The sequence below is a fragment of the Schistocerca gregaria genome, chromosome 3, assembly GCF_023897955.1.
Source record: "Schistocerca gregaria isolate iqSchGreg1 chromosome 3, iqSchGreg1.2, whole genome shotgun sequence".
In the NCBI taxonomy this organism is placed as follows: domain Eukaryota; kingdom Metazoa; phylum Arthropoda; class Insecta; order Orthoptera; family Acrididae; genus Schistocerca; species Schistocerca gregaria.
Window position 1 is genome coordinate 579669043 of NC_064922.1, and position 24701 is coordinate 579693743.

Genomic DNA, 24701 nt, shown 5'->3' on the forward strand with positions numbered 1-24701 from the left:
TGTGTGTGTGTGTGTGTGTGTGTGTGTGTGTGTGTGGTGTGACACCACCACACATTAGACAACAGCATCGCCCGCGAGGACTCCTCAGTGCAGTACTACGAGCAACGCTCGCTAAAATGTTCCTAAACGGTGGTAATCCCAGTAAAATCGTCTTACAATCATGAGGTACACCCTACAGTAAGATATCGTATCCTGCCAGTCAACACACAGTTGTTACTTTCAACTTTAGCCAAGCACTTTTTTTTTCAACAATTTTATTAAAAATACTAGTCCAAACGGTTCTATTAGGTCAAAGGTTTGTGTATAATAGCAACAATAATTAAGTGAAGTTATTCCTTTTCCGTTCTTCACGATTCTGGATGTCGCACGTAGGAGTTGCAACTAGTGAGGAATAGAGGGTATTCATACAGAACAGACAGACAAAACTCTGCAGCTTTCTGAATTACATGCTGCAGAGCTGAGAACAACTCACTAAAATAAATAAATAAATAAAATTACCCTCAGCTCTAACAGCCCATGAAGACTCAACGGTACCGACAGTCCACTGTGTCATCCTCAGTCCAAAGGCGTCACTGGATGCGTATATGGAGAGGCATGTGGTCCGCACACCACTCTCCCAGCAGTAAGTTTACAACACTGGAGCCGCTACTTCTAGGTGGTGGCTGGTAGTGTTTAAGGTCCCGTCGACAACGAGGTTATTAGAGACGGAGCGCAAGCTCGGGTTAGGGAAGGAAATCGGCCGTGCCCTTTCAAAGGAACCATCTCGGCATTTGCCTGAAACTATTTAGGGAAATCACGCCGCGACTTCTAAATCAAGTAGCTCCTCAGTTGTGCCTCGCAAGGGTTGAGTGCACCCGGCTTGCCAGCAGCACTCGGCAGACCGGATGGTCACCCATCGAAGTGCTAGCCCAACCCGACAGCGCTTAACTTCTGTGATCTGACGAGGATCGGTGTTACCTCTGCGGCAAGACCGTTGGTCGACAGCTACCCACTGACTGGTCAATATATTCAGTCACATCGCTGAACTTCATTGGCTTCCGTGGCTCGTTTTCTAACGCAAGGCGAACATTACATCCTAGAATGTTGTGTCTGCAACTTCTTCAGCAAATGAAAAGAAAAACCTGAAGGTGAGATGTGATCGAAATCTGTTTGGAGGAATAAAACATGCAACAATATTTGAATTATCAGTTAATAAAACAGTCCAGATCTCGATAATCGGTTATTTAATAATTTTAAATAAATGGTAACTGCCTACTTTACTGGTTCATTATTGATAATTTGCAATAGATCACTGCCACTTACAAACCACGTTATCTAAAAATATCTGAATCGTCGTTGTCGTTACTGCATCACCTACTGATGGCTAGAACATTGCGTCCACTACGCCTGAATACACTGACGGGTATAAACTGTCGTCTTATCGCAGGTCAAATGCCAGCTGACGTAAATCTTGCGTAAGAGGAATTTACAGAGTTGGCTTTAAGGGAAGGAAACATCACGACTTTCCCCCAAACCGTTTCAGATCGATCTCTACGACGATTATTGACCTATACGTCAATGAGGAAAGAACGAATTTCCGAAGTCCGTGCTCCAATGACTTTTTGCGAGCAACAGATAAGATATCCACTAAGTTTACATGACAACACAGTCGGCAGCCAAAACGAACTATTGTTTGTATTTTGTACGTTTTAATGTAGGAAAAGGATTGGAGTGCCAACCGACGGATAAATTCTCCTGGAAATCGCGGGGAGTCAAAACTAAACCACAAATAGTAATTCACGGCGGCCGCTTCAACACAAATACGACCTTCACCTTTCCAGAAATAAGCTAGCTAGATACTGAGCTTTTTCATATATCACTGCATAGGCTATAAGCCAATCAAATTTTCTTTGTTTAGACATATGGTTATAACGTTTCCTTGGTAAGTGACATTTAACGCGGTGGAGGGAGTACTGAGAAACTATTTTCACCCACGGCAGTTTCTGTTACTCTGGGTTTTCCTGGATGTATGTGCCCGAACGAGCAGTCTTAACGAAATCACACAAGCTTCAAGATAAGATCGAATTCTTCAGTACTTTCGTATACGAATGCGACAATTTCATGTTACATGACTTGTCACCGACTCCAACTTGTAGTAAGCATTCCGCACGATCCATCAGGCAACCAAGAATCTGTGAATTACCCAGAGAATGCATTTCTTGTCACTGTAAGCTACGACAACAGTTCTAATATACAGCTGGATCCCCTCCGCTGTAGAAGAACAGCAATGAAGAGAAATATTAGAAATCCTCGAACTGTAATTCTGGTATTTGCTACTACGTGGTACAAAATTTGTGTTCATCCATCATAAATATACAAGAGAAAACAAGGCGATAGAAGCAGTCGAGTGAGACTTCATTTTATTAATACTGATGCGAAAGCCACAACAGACCTGTAAGCTGTGCATGTACGAGATGATTCTGGTCACAACACAACTTCTGACTGACAGGCGAAGCGGCACTGTAGTAAAGCGATGGATCTTGCTTCCGAGAAACTGGCTTTAAATACCGGAATGTCATCCCCATTCACATTTTTTTTTTTTTTTTTTTTTTTTTTTTTTTGTGTGTGGTTCCCTCAACGATTTTAGGTGGATGTCAAGATGGTTCGTACTGAACAGTTATGATGAAAATCTACTTCATTTTTCACATTCTAGACGACTCGCCGTTTCCCGTAAACTATGTTTCGTTTACATTTAGAGCAGCTGTTTTACACACACACACACACACACACACACACAGTCTTATAAATTTCCTTTACACCAGGCATATCTGTAGCACATCTTTCGTACCTTTCTTCTTTCGATCACCTTTTGAAAGCAGAATTTATTCCCTGCAAAATTTCATCATCAAGAATAATGGGCTACAATAGCTAACCTTCATACTAACAACGCAGTGGGAAGATAATTTCGCTGCGCAAACAAGACAACATCTGAAGTTAATCAGCTTCAAGATAGCGAACATTCTATTAACATTCTTTCACTTTTTTCCACATTTGTACATAATACGATAAGTGCCTTGCCTTTGTCCTCCTACTTACATTTTTTTAAATTCAAATAATGGCCGAAGATCAGTTTTCAGATACCACTATATATGTCGATGGCAACAATGTCAACGATAAAGAGGGCTTTTCAGAATACATTGTGAGTGATACTCAGGCAGCCATCAGACAACCGAGTCGTAAGTTCCCCCTCTCTAATTTCGATACAAAAAGGTAACTGTCACCTTGTTGAATTGATATTGGAATACGTAGTTACGGAACTGACATTTGCGATTTTCAATGAGAATAAATATCAACAGAGCTAACCGTTTAGGTCTACGAACAAACGGATCCATTATAACTAGTACAAAAAATGTGATCCATGATTTAATTTCATGTTTTCTTGTCACATCTATATTCTTTTGAACTACACAGACGGGAAAAAAACGCACCAACAAGCTGGAGTTGTGCGACATGACGGAAGTTGGTATGCGTGTTTCTACCTCTGAAAGTTGACGTCTATTCAAATTTCGCGCCACTGGCGTAAAAGTAGCGTTAGTAGCGCCACTACGAAGATGCAAACCAGGTTTGCTTCAAATACACGCTGTAACGATCGTGAACGTTCGTCAGCTGTGAGAGTGGACGTGGCGGGTTGTTAGTGGAGACTGCCTTTAAGGCGACAAGGACGCCATTACCAACAACTCACTGAGTTTGAACGATATCGTTTAAGAGGGCTACGAGAACTTGGATACTCCTCCTGCATTATTGCAAAAAGAGTTGGGAGGAATCGAACTGCACACGACTGCTGGCACCGGCCAGCCTCAGTGACCGAGCGGTTCTAGGCGCTTCAGTTTGGAGCCGCGCTGCTGCTACGGTCGCAGGTTCGAACCCTGCCTCGCGCATGGGTGTGTGTGATGTCCTTAGGTTAGCTAGGTTTAAGTAGTTCTACGTCTAGGGGACTGATGACCACAGAAGTTAAGTCCCGTAGTACTTAGAGCCATTTGAACTTTGCTGGCAGCGACGATCACGGGAATGCATGGTCGCAAGGAGACCGGGCTCCTGACGGCGACGTGGCACTACCGAGAGGGAAGACCATCGTGTTCAGAGGATGGCTCTGGAGCATCGCACTGCATCTGCAGCAGCAATTTGAGCAGCAGCTGGCGCCACATCGACAACAAACTGTAACAAATTGACTACTTCAAGAACAGCTCCTAGCCAGGCGCCCTGCAGCGTCGCCATCTGCGACTTCAGTGGTATCAACTGAGAGCTCGCTGGAGGACAGGGTGGAGGTCTGTCGCGTTTTCTGATGAAAGCTGGAAAGCCCTCGGTGCCAGTGAAGGGCGTGTGCTGTTTAGAAGAAGGCCAGCTCAGGGCCTGCAACCAAACTGTCGGCCTTTCTAGACACTGGGCCTACACCTGGAGTTATTGTCTGGGGTCCGATTTTGTATGAGAGCAGGAGTACTCTCGCGGTTACTTCACCCACACTGACCGAAAATTTGTAAGTCAGTCTTTGATTTGATGTGCTGCCATCCATGAATAGCATTCCAGTGGGTGTTTTCCAACAGGATAACGCTCTCCCACATAACCGCTGTTTTAACAGAACATGCTCTTCAGTCTCTTTTGATCCATAGTAAATACGGGACAGCGGCCGGTCAAAAAAATAAAAATGCCAAAAAGCCGTATGTTTTCAGAAGTTATTTTATGTAGGCCAGTTTCGGCATCTCATGAATGCCGTCTTCATGCCCCTGTCTACTGCATGCATAGACAGTCACATAGATCGATTGATCAATAACCGGAGCCATCAGTATCTGGACTCCATGAATTTTTTGTGGAGCGTGTACTTCGAACACTTGGAGTTGCTGTCAAGACTTCGAAGTACGTACTCCACAATAAAATTTATGAACTTGAGATCTGATGGCTACAGTTCGGCATGCATCGATGCATCTAATTGTCTATACATGAATTGGATAGTGGCCTGAAGATGGCATTAACGAGATGCCGAAACTAGTCGTCTAAATAAAATAACTTCTAAAGCATATGGCACCAGAGAGTCGAAGTGTTGCCTTGCCCTGCTCGATCACTAAATCTGTCCAATTGTGCACATATGAGACCTCATCGGACAACTCCAGCGCCATCCACAAACAGCATTAATTGTCTCTCTATTGACCGACCAAGTACAACAGGCATGGAAATCCACCCCACAAACTGATATCTAACACCTGTAAAATACAACTAATGCATGCCTTCAACATTGCTGGGGCTATACGGTTATTATAGTACCAGCATTTCACATTTGCAGGAGCTTATCTCGGGCTTACATTAACATCTGATCTGGCAATTTTAATCACTTAACTGTGTTACCTAGACACATTTATTCCCTAATTACATTACTATACATTAATTATTTTGGGTGTTGCGCCTTTTTTCCGTCGGTGTACATGAGCTACAAATGACGGTGAGGGCAATCACCGTAATTTTACACTATATATTCCCTTCCGTCGTTAGAAGGGAAACTGAAGGCCATATTTATAGCAGTTAAGAATATAGTATATGCTGACAGCAAAACTTTCCACCGTGGTGTAATTACTAAACTCGCCTGTAGCAGGCATGAAATACGGTCAGTAATGCTAGAGTGTCATATTGTATATTGTGCATACCATTTTTTGTAGCTGTACTGCACAGCGAAGAAGGAAGGAATATTAGAATTTAATTTTGCGTCAACGACAAGTCATTAGCGACGGAGCGCAAGATCGGATTGGGAAAGGAAACAGATGTGGCCTTTTCAAAGGAAACATCCGGGCATCTTCCTTAAGCTGTTTACGGCGTGAGTGGGAAATCTATATATATGAATTACTGAACAAGGGTTCAAGCAGTCATCCTCCTCAATTCGAGTGCATGTTTTACCACTGGATCTTCTCGCTCGATAGCGGCGGTGAGTAGCGTATATAGATATGAGAGAGTCCAGTATCTGCCAAGGATTGCCACCACGCCAGATGATTTGAATAATATCAAAAGAGGAACAGAAGAGACGCTAACAGCAGCCCAACGGATACTTCAACACGTGTTGGACTCACAATAAGTCTTTACATTAGCAAAAGGTTTGCAAGAACTGTACAATACTGCGTTTGGTGTTGAGGACATGCTAGTGCAATTTCAGAGCAACCGATACTCTTATTTGCAATTTACACAGCGTGGAACTCTATTGCTTCTGCAGACGATGAAGACTTGTAGCGAGGTGTAAGACTTAAGTTTAGGATAGGAAAACATGTCCGGAAACTTACCGTTTTGCCGCTACACGCAAAACGCCTACACACTTAAAATCACCAGTTTTTCTGGCGCCACTAAGTATGGTATTACGCACCTCACGCATCTTGTGTCCCACGACAACTACAGAAGTACTGCATGTTTCGATAGAGTATTTCTATGAAGTTTGGAAGGTAGGAGATGAGGTAATCTACGTGATTACTCACATTTAAGTGCCTGGCAGAGGGTTCATCGAACCACAATCATACTCTCTCTCTACCATTCCACTCCCGAACAGCACGCGGGAAAAACGAACGCCTAAACCTTTCTGCTCGAGCTCTGATTTATTTTATTTTGATGATCATTCCTACCTATGTAGGTTGGGCTCAACAAAATATTTTCGCATTCGGAAGAGAAAGTTGGTGACAAATTTCGTGAATAGATCTTGCCGCGACGAAAAACGTCTTTGCTTTAATGACTTCCATCCCAATTCGCGTATCATATCTGCCACACTCTCTCCCCTATTACGTGATAATACAAAGCGAGCTGCCCTTTTTTGCACCCTTTCGATGTCCTCGGTCAATCCCACCTGGTAAGGATCCCACACCACGCAGCAGTATTCTAACAGAGGACGAACGAGTGTAGTGTAAGCTGTCTCTTTAGTGGACTTGTTGCATCTTCTGAGTGTCCTGCCAATGAAACGCAACCTTTGGCTCGCTTTCCCCACAATATTTTCTATGTGGTCTTTCCAACTGAAGTTTTTCGTAATTTTTACACCCAGGTACTTAGTTGAATTGACAGCCCTGAGAATTGTACTATTTATCGAATAATCGAATTCCAACGGATTTTTTTTTGGAACTCATGTGGATCACCTCACACTTTTCGTTATTTAGCGTCAACTGCCACCTGCCACACCATACAGCAATCTTTTCTAAATCGCTTTGCAACTGATACTGGTCTTCGGATGACCTTAGTAGACGGTAGATTACAGCATCATCTGCGAACATCCTAAGAGAACTGCTCAGATTGTCACCCAGGTCATTTGTATAGATCAGGAACAGCATAGGTCCCAGGACGCTTTCCTGTGGAACAACTGGTATCACCTCAGTTTTACTCGACGATTTGCCGTCTATTACTACGAACTGCGACCTTCCTAACAGGAAATCACAAATCCAGTCGCGCAGCTGAGACGATACCTCATAGGCCCGCAGCTTGATTAGAGGTCGCTTATGAGGATCGGTGTCAAAAGCGTTCCGGAAATCTAGAAATACAAAATCAACTTGAGATCCCCTGTCGAAAGGGGCCATTACTTCGTGCGAATAAAGAGCTAGCTGCGTTGCACAAGAACGATGTTTTCTGAAACCATGCTGATTACGTAACAATAGATCGTTCCCTTCGAGGTGATTCATATGTTTAAATACCGTATATGCTCCAAAACCCTCCTGCAAACCGATGTCAATGACAGAGGTCTTTAGTTCGATGGATTACTCCTACTGCTACTAAAGCTGCGAGGACGACTCGAATCGTGCTTAGAGTAGCTCAGTTGGTACAACACTTGTTCGCTTAAGGCAAAGGTGCAAATGGCTGAGCACTATGGGCCTTAACTTCTGAGGTCATCAGTCCCTTAGAACTTAGAACTACTTAAACCTAACTAACGTAAGGACATCACACACATCCATGCCCGAGGCAGGATTCGAACCTGCGACCGTAGCGGTCGCGCGGTTTCAGACTGTAGCGCCTAGAACCGTAAGGCAAAGGTCCCGAGCTCGAATCTCGGTTGGGAACGCAGTTTTGAGCTGCCAGGACTTTTCATTTCAGGGCACACTCCGCCGCAGAGTGAAAATTTCATTCTGTACTACAGGTTTGTTTAGATGCAGTTCACATGAAATCCTTGATTTACGAGACCCTGTGGCATCCGAAGAAGACCAACTGGCGCGGATTATGATTGCGGCGAACCAGGGATTGGTGATCGCGTATACCGGAATATGATACGGAGGTGGCTGTCGGTGGTTGTCACATGGAGCCCAACTTGTAAGGGGACCCCGACGACACGCAGCAGGAGTCAGAGAGCAACGTGCGCTGTTGTATTCTGTGTGTAGCGGGAAGACGTTACGTTTTCGGAAGTAAGTTCCTATATTAAATTTGAAACCGTCTCGTTCACACTACAAGTTCTGAAAGTCTGTACAGGGAATGTTGTTACATCATGATTAGTAATCATAGAACTGATATTTCTACAGTAATTTTAGTAAAGTACGAGTGCATGGGCGTTCGTGCATTTCACGGTAATTTCTGAAGAAGTTCTCATACAAATCACCCCAGAGGGAGTCATCTTTGTAGATTAAGCACGACGTATGCTGAAGCGCCGTTAACGACCTAGGTTGCCGTACCACGAGCTGAAGGTCGGTCTTTGATCACTAATGTCATTACCACTATATTACCTGCATCCGTCGAATGTACTCTTATTTCGCTGTATTGCAATTCCTCTTTCTTCCAGCTTGCATCTCACCTCACCGTTTACTAAAAAACGTCACCCGGCATCAATTTGGATCTATAAGAATAAGGTCATAATCCCAAGTTTTAGAATTTTCGGCAGCTCTAAACACCACGTCTGACAACAAGCAGAAACCATACATCGTCTGCAGGTATATCGACATACCGTTGTGTGCCTTAACTCGCGTTTCGGTCCCAGACGTTTTACTTTCAGTTTGCTGGTATTTGAAGACAAGTTTAAGAACCGCCATAACGTCTGCCTTATCTGCTGTCTGCTCGTTTGCGTGAGCAACAAATGTTCAACGCAGCAGTGCAGAACACAACTGACGGCCAACGGTAATTAAGATTCACAACGAAGCAGTAAAAGGGATAGCGAAATTGTTACGTCTAAGCTGTCCTGAAACATCTTTTGCTATTACGTCAGGTGTAAGTAGACAACTGGCATCCGCAGTCTTGCTAACTACAGCTTAAGACATAAAATTTAAACAATCCAATTTTCCCATCCCTTTTCCCGCCCAATGATCACTCTTTAACTAACGATGTCCTCCCTTTATGACGATCACAAACAATCATAAAAGAGTCAATTACAATACTGTATTACTGTAAGGTTTCTCGTCGATAATGTGAGAACAATCTGTAAAATTTCATTTACACTTTACTTCTGGCAGCAAACAGTTATAATTTTTCCTCTGTAGTGAACAGTTACTTCAAATAAAAGAAAACTTGTTGCTGTTTCTGTTATTAGAGAAAGCACCAGTACTTCGTGCAGCCTGTTGCATACCGATCGACAGCCCACTTACTTCCATATCTGCACACAGTGTAAGCAAGTGAGCAAATTTCGCACATTTTCATCATAAGTCTCTTATTAACCGAGTATCCGACTGGAAAAGTGTGAGGGATATTGATCATCATTATGACGGAGGACTGCCTTTAAACTTGATCTCGGGGAATCTAGAGTCTCCATTCCACAGGCTTGTGATCATGGTGCAGTGCTCCAGAGAAACTATTGATGTCTGTATAGTACGCAAGTCCTAGGAAGAAGTGAAAAACGTTTCAAACTGACTCTGGTGCCTCCCACATGTGGTCGCTTTAACAGTCTGAGCGAGCAAATTCCATCGTTGCAATCCTGAAGCTACTAACTCAGATTGTGTCTGACGGATACCAAGTCCTTACAGAGGTCGTTAAGTTCTCCCTGCGTAATGCGATGACGCGATGAATGCAGTGGCCTATACTCCGGATCGGGGCCGGCACGTGCTATGCTGGTTGCTGCTGTTTCGTTCCCACTGCTGGCGGCCAGCATCACTGTACGGTGTTCGTCAACTGTCCAATCACTTGGTGGTTTAGAAGGTGGGGAAATATCATGAGGAACTGGCCGCATGGCTAAGGGCAGATTTGGATACTGAATAGCATCTTTTGATTTTCCACAACACCCTTTGGTCAAGCAAAAATAACAGTCAGTGGCATGAGCCTTCTGTTCGCGCCACACCATTGGTACCATAAATGGCACTGATTTTGAGAAGCCTGGTACGACTTACGAAAGGTATATGCACATGTGCCAATACAATGATGAGGAGCAAAAAGCTTATCTTGGTCCTCAGCTCTGCATCCAACACAGAACTGATGCCTTCTGAACTACAGGAGTAAGATTATGCCTTTGACTTTTACTGTACGTTGCCGACAAGTGTAACGGAGGGTATTGGAGTTATTTACACATTTCGTACTAAAGTTTCTGGCAATACATTCGTGTATCACAAACTGCACAACGCAGTAGTAAATGCCATTACAGTGTAGCACCGATACTTTCTTCGAAAAGTCACCAGATGGCAGCATAAGACAGGAATTAGCTACTGTTCATGATAGCTTACACTAGATGAGCACAAACAGTGATCAAAATATACATAAAAAAGAAAATGTCCTGGATGCATGAAAATTTAAACTTATCCCAAATAAATCGAAGTATATTTCCGTGACAGAGAAAAGATTCACATCCAGACGAAATTGTATAAGATCGAAAAAACTAAAATCAAAAATGATTCAGGATCAAAAATTAATCACAATCGCGTATTTTCATGAAGAAGGCAAAAAGTATTGTGCAGTGAATTATTTGGGTTTCCAAGGGAATCAACAGTACGTCGTTAGTTTGTTTCTCTTTGTAATCAACGAGCTAACAAGAGTTTTCTACGCGGCATATGATTGAGTCTAAATTTGTGACGCTGTCACAAATTATTTCCGGAGAACAGTAATACGTGTAATAGGTACAGGAAGAACATGCAGAGATCAAGATAAAACAGTGGGAGAAAGGACGCAATTAAAGTTTTTCCAGAACAAAGACTGTGACAGAAAATGAACACGCGACTTCCTATCCCTCAAACTCCTTCGCTCTATAGCCACTAACTGTACCGACACAAGGAGAGACTGCGGTGGAAAAGGTAGGAGTAATTCAACGTATCATGTATTATGGGTGACATGGACGAATGACGCATAAGTAGCAAGCAAGCAGCAGGAGGTGCCCTCTTCCCAAATTCAGACCCGGAAGTCCAGTACTAAAATATATCTTTTTTGAGCTGGAGCGGGCTCAACGCCGACTTTATCAGCGATAAATACTTTATACCGATTGATAATATCCACTTTCTCGTATGAAACTTAAAACGGAAGATGGTTTCGTTGTATCATCAGCAAGGATCTGTGGTAGTGACTAGTCGCCATGTGATCTACGCCGTTGAGTCAGATTAACCTGACTGTCCTCCACATCCATGAGGCATCTCCAGTGTTTTTGCTCCACAGACATATTGAGAACTATTCTCGTGCCTTAGTATGTAGCAGAGTTCATGACGCGGCAAAACTACAAAATTGCTTCCGTAAGTGAAGACTTCTGTAGTTCGGAATTTAATGGTTCATCCACTCCTCTTCATACTTTTGAACAATATACTGTCTGAAATGTGTCCCTATGTCAGTTTCTCGGATATTGCCAGCAAGTCCACTGTGGAAGTTAATGTGTCCGTCTGCACGATCACCGTCCATGAAGCCTGCGGAGTTCTGCATCCAGAGGAATACCACAGAGGTCCCAGTATAGTGGAGGTAAATTCTCTCCAAAAGAATATTACGTCTTCGGTTCCGTCTGATGTAAGAGGGGACACGTTTCATTTCCGAGTGCTGGGAACAGATCTGACTCGTAAATTCGTCAATAGACGGCAACAGCCGCTCGTTAAGATGGTGGCGTGCTCTTTGCCCCAGTCGGGCCGCGGCGGACGTCAGCAGTGCAGTGAAGGCTTGCTGGCAGCCTGGGGCACACGTATCTGCTCCCGGCCGCCGCGCCGTAACCCACACACGTATACCGCACTGCGTCTCCGCTTATGAATGAACACAGCCACGCTTCCAGGACCATCGGTGCTTCAAGCTCTGCCAGAACGGGATGAACCGAGCCAGGTGATTAAGGCGCTGCATTCGCGGTCGCGAGTAGAGGGATCCAAGTCGCCATCCAGACTTGAGGCAAATACAAGTATGGTTCATTCGTGTCGCATTTGAGAGCGAGGGTGTGCTCCGTGTCTCATGACGTCGTCGATGGGAGTTATAACCCTAATCTTTCCTTTCCATCTCCAGAGGAAGACCTTCTCTTTTTTCCTTTAATCAAAAACACTCTCTCTCTCTCTCTCTCTCTGAAGGGAGGGAGGGAGTGGGGGGGAGAGGGGGGGAGGGAGAGAGAGAGAGAGAGAGAGAGAGAGAGAGAGAGAGAGAGAGGGGGGGGGGGGGTGAGAGAATTTCTAAGTTAAATTTTTGTGCTTGACACATAAGAAAGAAAGACAGAGCTCGACCTGAAGATCATGCGGGATGGTACCGCGCTTGGTGAAGCGTGCACGGGCAACGCTACTTGCAGCTTACTGCCAGTGGCAAGAGAAGCATCCTGATTCGAGTTTGCTGCAGCGTATCCTCCGCCACGGAGTAGAATGACGTCAACAAGGGCATTAGAGACAGTAGAAGAGCAGACTAGACACGCACGGCGGAAGCTAACTCTGATCTATTCAGAGGGAGCATCCTCGAATTAGACTGAAGTCATTTGAGGGAATTACTTCCTATGTAAGGTGTATTACCTACCACAGGGGCGACTAATAGTTTACAAAATATACTTGAAAATGCCTTTAAAAATAATCGACATGTTTCCCCAGATGCGACAGCAGGTTGGAGGGCGCCTGCTTCTCTACGTGGTTAATACTTTCAACTAATTTATGTAGTAAGATACTGAAATAATAGTTTTATTCTTCTTTAAGGGAACTATATATCTTCTTAAAATCATTCGGTAACTCGTGATCTCTCAACAAAGAAACTCAGCACTCCTCGAATAGGTAACCATGTGTCAGCTTCACCGTCATTCACGAATAAGAACATGGTAAAGCCACTAATGAGAAATTCGAGATCCCAAGTATGTTGCTCGTGGGGCGACTAATAGTTTACAAAATATACTTGAAAATGCCTTTAAAAATAATCGACATGTTTCCCCAGATGCGACAGCAGGTTGGAGGGCGCCTGCTTCTCTACGTGGTTAATACTTTCAACTAATTTATGTAGTAAGATACTGAAATAATAGTTTTATTCTTCTTTAAGGGAACTATATATCTTCTTAAAATCATTCGGTAACTCGTGATCTCTCAACAAAGAAACTCAGCACTCCTCGAATAGGTAACCATGTGTCAGCTTCACCGTCATTCACGAATAAGAACATGGTAAAGCCACTAATGAGAAATTCGAGATCCCAAGTATGTTGCTCGTGGGTATGAAAGTGTGCAACAGTGCAATACAGGTAAGTGATATCAACCAACACCGACACATCGATGAACTCGGTACATTGCAGCAACTGCCAAACTTTGGTTAAAGGGGTTTTAGTGTACCAGGGTACTTACGTAAGGTCTCCCTTCTCATTATCTCACAAATTATTTCACAACCGATAAAGCGTGCAACTGGCGCTCTGTACTTCGCGCCTATTCTTATTTGTTCTTCAAGTACCTGTGAGAGCGTTTGTCGCAATCTCCCATACGACAACTGAGTGTCTGAAGGTAGCAGCACTATCACACGAACACATTCAAGCTGCGTTGAGACGTAGCACTCACTCTTCTCAAAGCACAAAAAGTGAAGTTGGTTTTGGTCAAAGCAGAAGGCGGTCAATGATAACGTTGCCGATAGCTACCACTAACAAAACAAAAGCACATCCTTTAAGGAATCTCAGCAGTATACGGCATTTCTAAACTAATGGGTAATCTGTATGGAGCGAAAAGTAGGGATGGCAGTTAGGACTGAAACCTGACTGTTAAAACCGCTCAAAATAACCAGTTTCTGAAACAACCGATTTCGGTTGCTATTGATTCCACTAATAAACGTAGACTTCGAAAGAAACAATTCTAATGAAGGTGAAGGAGAGGGAGATCACGATCGATATATGGTTGAGGCAGTGTCAGATCTATTTAATTGCCTCTAGCAAAGACGGCGAAGGTGAAGAAGACGGGCGCGGCGACAGCGAGAGAGAAAATTCACAAGTTCGTGACTTCCCCGTATCGTCACTTTTGGATGTTATCAATTTTTCACCCTGGAGCGATCACAAATTAAGGGTTCAGTAAGTTCATGGCACGTCAATGAATTTATGTACATCAATAAAATTTACCTTCTCTTCAAAGGAACACTGTGGATGTTTTATGCTTACGTGATGTAAGCTTGTCTTCTCCCGTGTTTGATCTTTTAAAGCAAAGGAAGCAATGTAATTCATTGCTACAGCACTTCCAAACTAGGGATGGTACCGTTCTGCAATACAACTGATGTCCAAGGATGACAACGAGAAATTACCGTAAAGACCAGCTGGGCCCCATGTCTTGCGCAGCGCACGTTCACGGGTACTGTCTAACAGGACATGCCACACAGCAACAGGTGCAGTATTCTCTCTGCAAAGGTGTACCGATTCTTACATAACGTATTTGTTGATAGTTACTGACTGAGGTGTTTTAATTAAAATAGTGCTGATCACGTTCTCCGATTTCTTTAGTAACTCAATATTTCAAAGCAATGGAAATTTTACGGAATAGTATTACTCGTTTGACTAAAAAACGTTTTAGCACTGCCCCTACAGTGAAATGATATGCCGGTTCTTTTACACGGTTATTCGTAAAAATTGAAAACCTGTTATAATAGAGGCTACACAAATACTGAAAAATATCCGTTATTCGTAACTAAAATACCGGTATCGGTTTCAACCAGTCGGTTTTCCCCGTCCCTAGCGAAAAGATAATTCGTCAATGCAGTTCCATCATTTCTCCTATAGAATTATAGGAGGGTTATAACTTAAATAGTGACAACAATGTTTTCATAACTGAAACAAAAGAGTTATATGTTTCCACCTGTTACTGTCCTTCAAAGTAGTCATCAGCGTTGTGTAGAACCCGAAGCCAGCTATGTGGAAGGCGTAGTATACCGTTAGCAGAGCCTGTTCTGTTGATGGTGCGAATAGAGCGGTCTACTGCCTGTCGAATCTCTGGAACAGCTCTGAGGCGAATGCCACGAAGTCGCTCCTTCATCTTAGAATCACGTCAAAGTCACAAGGACTTAAGTCCGGGGAGTATGGTGGATGGTACAGTACTTTCCAGTCACATCGACCGAACAGAACAGCCACAGCTTGCGCTGTATGCGCCCGCGCATTATCGTGCAAAATGATGGGTGGGTTGTGCAGAAAGTGTCGCCGCTTCTTTCGCAAAGCTGGTCGCAGGTGATGCTCCAAAAATGAACAGCAATACTGTGCATTTGATTCAGAAGATGAAGGAACCAATTCGTGATATTCGCTTCAGAACTGTTCCAGAGATTCGACAGGCAGTAGACCGCTCCATTCGCACCGTCAACAGAACAGGCTCTGCTAATGGTTTACTACGCCTTCCACATCGCTCGCAACGGGTTCTACACAACGCTGGTGACTACTTTGAAGGACAGTAACAGGTGCAAACATATAACTCTTTTGTTTCAGTTATGAAAACATTGTTGTCACTATTTAAGTTATAACCCTCCTGCATTCAGTCAAATATCACTTAGCCTAAATTCTAGCTTGTAGTCTCACATCCCTCTTCCATCGCTTGTCAGCATAAAATGAGAGGTGTACATAGGACCAGTAAACATGACAGAACTATCTGTCGAGTGAGTTATACCCTCCGCATACTGCGGGTTCGTCGCCTCATTGGGCTGTCTGTGCACTCCGCGCTTTCCAGCATTTGGAGAAAAAAAAAAACTCGACTCGTTATGCCCGTCTCCAGTCAGGCACTGCCCTGTGGTTTTGGCCCGTTGAAGACGTGTACTTCATGTGTCGTTCTGACCAGTTGCATTTTGCGTCGACCCGACTACAAATGAGCGATGTATGCAGTACCCTTCGGAGTGTTCGCTCCGAAACTCGTTGAGGTGGCCCTGTATCCACGGACAGTTCCAATTCCTGTCGCGTTTGGAACCGGTTGTCTACTGACAAGGCGTGGTACTCGTATCCGGCCCCTGTCTTTATACGACCGTGTCTTTAGGCCGCGTTACATGGCTGCGAGTGGTATACCGTGCCTTGAAGGCAAGTTGGTCAGTCAGCGTTCAAACTCCAATAAATCGGGCAACTTCATTCACGGTATAGTCATTGTCTCGCCCAAACACCACTCTCCTTTCTGTCACTCTGCCACGCCTTTACATCGTCCCATCTTACTGTGCTAATTCTCAACCGGCTTTCACATCTACACACATACTCCGCAAGTCACTGTACGGTGCGAGGCGGAGGGTACAGTGTACCACTACTAGTCATTTCCTTTCCTGTTCCACTCGCAAATACGGCGGCGGGAAAAACGACTATCTTTTTGCCTCAGCATGAGCCCACGTTTCTCTTAACTTATATTCACGGTTCTTACGCGAAATATATGTTAGTGGCACTAGAATCTTTCTACAGTCAACTTCAAAAGCCGGTTCTCTGAATTTTCTGAATAGCATTCCTCGAAAAGAACGTCGTCTTCCCTCCAGGGATTCCCATTTGAGTTCCCGAAGCATCTCCGTAAAATTTGCGTAATGTCCGAACCTACCGGTAACAAAACTAGCAGCCAGTCTCTGAACGGCTTCGGATCCGAAACACCAACAGCACTCGTTAACAAGTCCTATTAGCGTCCAATATCCTGTCTCCTCTACAGATGAATCACACTTTCCCAAAATTCTCCCATAAGCCTAAGTTAACCATTCGTCTTCCGTACCACAATTGACACATCTACGACACTTCAGTGTTAAGACTTATGTGAGCGGTAAAGTCGACCTGTTCTACACTATCTAAAGTGCACCACAACGACCAGTGCGCTCTTTTAAGAGGGTGAGTAATATTTTGTCTGGTTAAGTTTATTTTGTATGTCTCCGTAGCTGAGTGGTCAGTGTTAAGAGGGCTGCTGTGCGGAGGACGCGGGTTCGCTTCCCGCTATTGCAAGGATTTTTTCCTCGGTGCGAGGTCTGATGCAGGGTGCACTCAGCCTCGTGAAACCAGCTGACAAGTTTGTTGGTCGCTTACTAGCGCCTCCATGGTATGAAAAGTCTGCCAAACGGCAGGGAGAGCGGTGTGCACACCACATAGCCCTCCATACTGCATCCGCATGACTCCGCAAGACAGAAAATGACACGGCGGCCGGTTGATATCCCTTGACCCTCCAAGCCTGGACGAAAAGCTCGTTATGTGTATTTTACTTTGGAAACTTACTAGATGACATGCACAAGTTTAAGACGGCAATAATTTCCAAAAATTTCGCCCCGCCACGCAAGAACAAAGATTTTTGAGTCCTCAGTCTTCTGACTGGTTTGATGCGACCCGCTTCGAATTCCTCTCCTGCGGATACATTTTCATCTTAACTTCAAACTGCGACGTCAATTATTTGCTGGATGCATTCCAGCCTGTGTCTTCCTCTACAGTTTTTGTCCTCTATTCCCATGGAAGTTATTTCCTAATGACTTAACCGATGTCCTGCCATCCTGTCTCCTCTTCATATCGGTGTTTTCCATGTATTCCTTTTCTCGCCGATTCTGCGTAGTCTCTCCTCAGTCCTTAACTTGTCAATCCAGGATGACATTTCTCAAACCCGAAGACGCCGCCGACCGGAAGAGGAGCGAAAAGCAAGCGGGAGTCACAAGAAAGGACCGGAAGGTCGAACTGGGCAAAGCTCAGGAAGAAAACAAGTCGTCAGAATGAAATTTTCACTCTGCAGCGGAATCTGCGCTGATATGAAACTTCCTGGCAGATTTTAAACTGTGTGCCCGACCGAGACTCGAACTCGAGACCTTTGCCTTTCGCGGGCAAGTGCTCTACCAACTGAGCTACCCAAGCACGACTCACGCCCCGTCCTCACGGCTTTACTTCTGCCAGTACCTCGTCTCCTACCTTCCAAACTTTACAGAAGCTCTCCTGGAAGGTAGGAAACGAGGTACTGGCAGAAGTAAAGCTGTGAGGACGGGGCGTGAGTCGTGCTTGGGTAGCTCAGTTGGTAGAGCACTTGCCCGAGAAAGGCAAAGGTCCCGAGTTCGAGTCTCGGTCCGGCATACAGTTTTAATCTGCCAGGAAGTTTCAAAACAAGTCCTGTACATCTCAGTAAGAAGCAGTGGTATTCGTGACCGAGGGAAATCTATCTTTGGTAGAAAGAGGGATAACGCAATGGGTATGTGAATCCAGTTCTTGCCAAATGGTAGTTTGGTGCCTTAACCGTTGCATTGTCCACTTTGCTAGAATGAGAAGAGCTGAGAACAAATTTGGAATAAAGGACGTGAGAGGAAAGCAATAGAAGGTATAAAGGAGACTAAGGAGGAAGAGGAGGAGGACACTTAGTGTGGATGGCTGGGGTTCGTTTCGAGAAAACCGCCTGGTATAAGCGAGTAGGAAGCGCGTTACATACGCATCCCTGCGAAACTGTCACTTAATTTGCACGTCGGACAGCGCTCCAACTTCGTCCCTCACAGCGTGTGACTTTTCAGAGTCAGAAGCACGTTTTTCCTCTCGTATCTGAACCGTGACCCACTTACAGACCGACGCCATGTCCGAAGCCCGATGCGACGGCCGAGTTCGATCCACCGGAACCGGACTTCCGCAATTCCTGCCTGCGCCGTTCAGCAAGGACCACCTCCCCCACCGTACTCCCCTCCAGTGCACGTTGCCACCGACTTTTCCTGCTCGAACGTAGTCTGCTGACGAGGCCGTCCCCTCGATTTCTTGCGAGAAAAAGGACATAGCGGCACGTGTTAAACATCGAGCGAGGAGAGTCGGTGGACCGCGCTACACCACCTGTTGCGTTGTTGCAACTCCCGTTCTGGCCGTGATGCCTAGGACCGAAAAACTACTACGCGCTTGGCGCTGCAGCTGCTAGCGGATGATAAAGCGCGATGGACAAAGCCAACCGACCATCAGAATTTATGTATTTTACGTTCATTCGTGAGAAAATCCATCAAGAGACCGAGTACATAGCCTGTTCTAAAACAGAGGGATGGAGTCTCACCACCTATCCGACCTACTGATAGTATGGGTTGTAGTAGTAGCAGTAGTAGTAGTAGTAGTAATAGCAGCAGCAGCAACAGCAGAAGAAGAAGAAGAAGAAGAAGGGGGGGGGGGGGGGGGGGGGAGAAGAAGAGGACGCCGAAAACTTAAGTTGCTTTGGACGAAATGAGATTTTAAGCTGCCTATGACCTCTAACGAATTTCGACTAATCATATTATATTACTATTAAATTTGGGTCCAGTCTATTGCTGTTACAATTAAATGACTACACTTCATACATTTACTGCCGCCTTTGGTTCGAAATAAACCTACAACGCAGTTCAAAATAAGGAGGATCTATATTGCAAAAATAACCCCTTCTAACAAAGGATACCACCAAATTACAATGACATTACGAAATAAGAAGCATGACTGAATATACTTTTACAGAATGTACCTGCTGCCATAGTACGTATTTAGCATGTGGGGTACTAATGTAGATACATTTCTATATTCCATGAACATTCGCATGTAGATAACGAGCCGTCCGGAGTGGTCGAGCGGTTCTAAGCGCTATAGTCTGAAACCGCGCGACCGCTACTGTCGCAGGTTCGAATCCTGCCTCGGGCATGGATGTGTGTGATGTCCTTAGGCTAATTAGATTTAAGCAGTTCTAAGTTCTAGGGGACTGATGACCTCAGAAGTTAAGTCCCATAGTGCTCAGACCCATTTTAACCATTTGTAGATAACGAGCTGAACAGAGAAACTGTATACGCATAATTTGAATCAGTGTGTAGCGTGCTAGGGTTCAGTTAATTTATAAATTACCACGTCGCTCCCAGAAGTGTGACCCCCCTCGAGTAGTTGATAATTCTTCTTATGATTGTAGAAGAACTGAACTACTAAACCCACGACTCAACAACTATGATTTATAGGAGGACTTACTAATCCTTTAATTACACAACATCTGAAGTTGGTGAACTACGTGAATCTCTGTTTTAGCAAACTACCCAACTTCTGATAAAAAAGAGAGTATCAATAATCAGTATTTACATTATTCTTCTTATAATAATTTTTCCGGCCAGCAAACAAATCTTTCGCTAATAATACTTGTTTATTTATATTCGAAACTGGTACAAGATTTCGTTCTCAATCAACAAAATGATTTATTTACAAAAACTTTGGCTACAAAAAACTGGGAAGTCTCGTACCCTCCCAAGCGGATGATACGAAATGAAATGTTTGGATATGTACATTAGTCCCATTTGAAAAACATTTCCCCTTACGGATAATCTTTCAACGTTAAGAAGAAAAAAAAGGGCATATAATTGACGTTAATGATATGGTACGTTAAATTTTTTGATAAGGCTATGTGGAAGATACGTTACAGAAAGGATCCAGAAACTTATCTCGTTTCCTGATACTGACGTGAAAGAGGAGACAGTGAAACGTTTTGAGCATATGTTTTATCGCCACAACACAGTATTGTCAGACGGAATGTCCTGACAGATTAATGTAAAGTGTGAATGAAAACCAAATAAGGGGCATATCGAAATCTACAATATGATCAATACTGCGCAGCCAAAGAACCACTACTTCAGGAGATAATTAACAACATGTTGTTGTTGTCTCCTGACCGATTGCCAGTATGATACGCATCTCCCAACGCTACTCTGGCTCATGCAGGCCTCATCTCTGCATGATTGAACAATACACTCATCTGAACCTCCTTACTCAAGTCAAGCCCTGCTTTCCCTCTACAATTTGTAAACACCACACTTCACTTCTCTCCATCACCAAATTAACTATTCATTGATACTTCAGAACGTGTCCTATCAATGAATTCTTTCTTTTAATAAGTTGAGTCACAAATATTTCTACTCTACCATTGGATTCAGTAGGTCTCCATTAGTTGTCTAATCTACTCATCTCATCTTCAGCATTCTTCTGTGCATTGCATTACAAAAGCTTCTATTCTGTTCTTGTTTGTACTGTCTATCGTCCAAGTTTCCACTTTCCATAGAAATACTTTCAGGAAACACTTCCCAACACTTAAATTTGAATTAGATAATACTTATTAACAGGAATTCTGTAAGTGAACAAACATTTATTGTAACTGATCTGTGAGAGACCGCGATCATGTAGTTGCTGAAGTAATAGAGTCGAATTCTGCCTTATTGCTGTCAATAAGCGCGAGTGTAATAAGGACTTTTTCTGTCAGAATTGGGAAAGAAGTAGTCCTGACGAAGCATTTTTTTCCATCACGTGTCCATGGCCCTTATTAGCTACGGTTCGAAAGTTTCTCTACTGGACGACAAGTTGCAACGGCAACGAGAAAAGTGAAGGTCGTCACAGTAGAAGGACGCCATGTCCAAGGTGCGTATACGTGAAGCAACCAACGTCAAGGCTACAAGCATAATGTTCGGAAGATATAAGACCAACAACCGTTGCGACGCGCTGCAACTAGCTACAACGCGCAGGAACAAGGGAAGGAAACGGAAAAGTGTGGCCACCTTTTAATTATGTCCTCTAAACTGCTTTAAACGGTGCAAAGCCGTTTCCACCGAAAAGAGAACCTTACAGGTCGATTTTGTTGTACGTTACGTAGTTTGTCGTATCAAGGTTGATGATTGGACTAGACTGGACTGGTGGAGTCAAGGGACCGAACTGCGAGGTCACCGGTCCATCCTATACGTATTGAACCAGAGAAAACCTTCAGAAGAAGGATACGAAAGGCAAATACCGGGAAGCCTGATTGTAGGGAGGAAGGGCACGAAAGACAAATCCTGAGCAATCTGACTGTAACCGAGAATCGATAGAATTATGACTTAAGAGTGGGGTAAAACGGTAAAGGTGATTGAGCTGTTACACCCAGAGACCCTCAGGAGATGATGTGATGGGAGACGCTCCCTCTGCATCCGACCGACGTTTCGTCACTCTCCAATACCATAAGAAAACCTAGCAATGCAGACAAGTTAATAAAACTCAGGAAAGCGAAGAACAGCGACAAGACACTAGACCAACGCCAGATGTAAGAGATAAGAACAATTAAAAATGTGGAAAGGGCAGCAGCCAGGCCGGGCCACGGAGCATGGGCAGCGAAGGGGGTCCCCTGGGTCGGAGCAGGTGACGAAACCAATATGTGCTACCTGACAAAGAGGCATAGAAACAACCTTCACACGTTCAACGTAAAACCCGAACAGCCGTTTTGGCGCCGTTCGCTAGCACCTGAGGCAGCGTTTCAGCAAGTTTCAGGTTTCGCCTTAAGGTGGCCACATTAAGGGTCCAGTAGGATGTGTACCACCGTCAGACGGGCAACATACCGATAGTGGAGTACCATAGGTCTCTAGAACAGCGTGGCGTTCCAAATGATTGGAAAAGGGCACAGGTCATCCCCATTTTCATGCAGGGACGTCGAACATACGTGCAGAACTATATCCCTAACGTCGATCAGTTGTAGAATTTTGGAACACTTGTGTTCGAGTATAATGACTTTTCTGGAGACTAGGAATCTACTCTGTAGGAATAAGCATGGGTTTCGAAAAAGACGATCGTGTGAAACTCAGGTCGCGCTATTCGTCTACGAGACACAGAGAGCCACAGACACGGGTTCCCAGGTAGATGCCGTGTTTCCTGGCTTCCGCAAGGCGTTCGATACAGTTCCCACAGTCGTTTAATGAACAAAGTAAGAGCATATGGAATATCAGACCAATTGTGTGATGGGATTGAAGAGTTCCAGATAACAGAACGCAGCATGTCATTCTCAATGGAGAGAAGTCTTCCGAAGTAAGAGTGATTTCAGGTGTGCCGCAGGGGAGTGTCGTAGGACCGTTGCTATTCACGATATACATATATGACCTTTAGGATGACATCAGAAGTTCACTGAAGCTTTTTGCAGATGATGGTGTGGTGTATCGAGAGGTTGTAACAATGCAAAATTGTACTGAAATGCAGGAGGATCTGCAACGAATTGACGCATGGTGCAGGGAATGGCAATTGAATCTTAATGTAGACAAGTGTAATGTGCTGCGAATACATAGAAAGAAAGATCCGATATCATTTAGCTACAATATAGCAGGTCAGCAACTGGAAGCAGTTAATTCCATAAATTACCTGGGAGCAGCCATTAGGAGTGATTTAAAATGGAATGGTCGTATAAAGTTGATCGTCGGTAAAGCAGATGCCAGACAGATTCATTGGAAGAATCCTAAAGAAATGCAATCCGAAAACGAAGGAAGTAGGTTACAGCACGCTTGTTCGCCCACTGCTTGAATACGGGCTCAGCAGTGTGGGGTCCGTACCAGATAGGGCTGATAGAAGAGAGAGAGAAGATCCAACGGAGAGCAGCGCGCTTCGTTACAGGATCATTTAGTAATCGCGAAAGCGTTACGGAGATGATAGATAAACTCCAGTGGAAGACTCTGCAGGAGAGACGCTCAGTAGCTCGGTACGGGCTTTTGTTAAAGTTTCGAGAACATACCTTCACCGAGGAGTCAAGCAGTATATCGTTTCCTACGTATATCTCGCGAAGAGACCATGATGATAAAATCAGAGAGATTAGAGCCCATACAGAGGCATACCGACAATCTTTCTTTCCACAAACAGTACGAGACTGGAATAGAAGGGAGAACCGATAGAGGTACTCAAAGTACTCTCCGCCACATACCGTCATGAGGCTTGCAGAGTATGGATGTGATCCTTTTTGTTGCTCTCAGTTTCTTCAGAGAAACCGGGGCACACCAGCCAGTGTTCCAAGTCTCCACCTACTCACGGCAAAGAGTCGACCGGTTCCGGTACTCCAATTTCCGAAGTCTATTCTAGTAACCAACTTGGCTAACCGGTCTACATGTTCGTTTCCTGGGATTCCAAGGTGACCTGGGGTCCAGGTCGATGGACGTCAGAAACGAGGTCCTGTATAGTAACGACCTGTGGGTGTCGACGGTAGCATTGGTCGAGAGTGACGACAATTCAGGAAATCACTGCCGATTAAGTACGTCTCGCCAGTGCAAGAACGATTGTGACTGCAAGGTTTAGGTAAGTGGCAGTTACTAGTAAATTCTTACGAGGTAACAAATGAATAGGTGCTACAGCACAATAGGGACTAATAAGAAAAAACCAGGAAATAGAAAATTATTTATTTTTGACTCGCCAAAATTCAGAGCACACTATGTGAAATTTTGGAACACTAACTACATTGCTTTTGATAATTGTTTCTAAATGATAGTTACTGCCATAGTCACCGGTATAATTAGCGCATAAACAGACTCGTATTTGCAAGTGGTTCTTCGGAACATACAGTAGCTACAATGCTTTACTGCTGAGTAAGTTAAAAAGAATAAATTAGACTGAACGAAATAGTCAGAATCTAAGTTTACTGATTTGGCTCTTTAAGTGTTCCATGGAGAAGAGTAGCGGAGGAACTCTGCCAATTCCGTTTTTCACCTGAACTGTTGTAAGAAGTTTCCGAAAC

General features: G+C 44.2%; 1 protein-coding gene and 1 non-coding gene across 2 annotated transcripts in view; one reads left to right on the forward strand and one right to left on the reverse strand.

Annotated features, from left to right (window-relative positions):
• Positions 1 to 24701, reverse strand: part of LOC126354569 (protein cueball) — a 164637-nt gene that overhangs the window by 108547 nt on the left and 31389 nt on the right. The gene's annotated exons all lie outside the window — the stretch shown is intronic.
• Positions 18233 to 18307, forward strand: Trnas-aga (transfer RNA serine (anticodon AGA)). Its single transcript has one exon. It is a non-coding gene; the product is annotated as a tRNA-Ser (tRNA).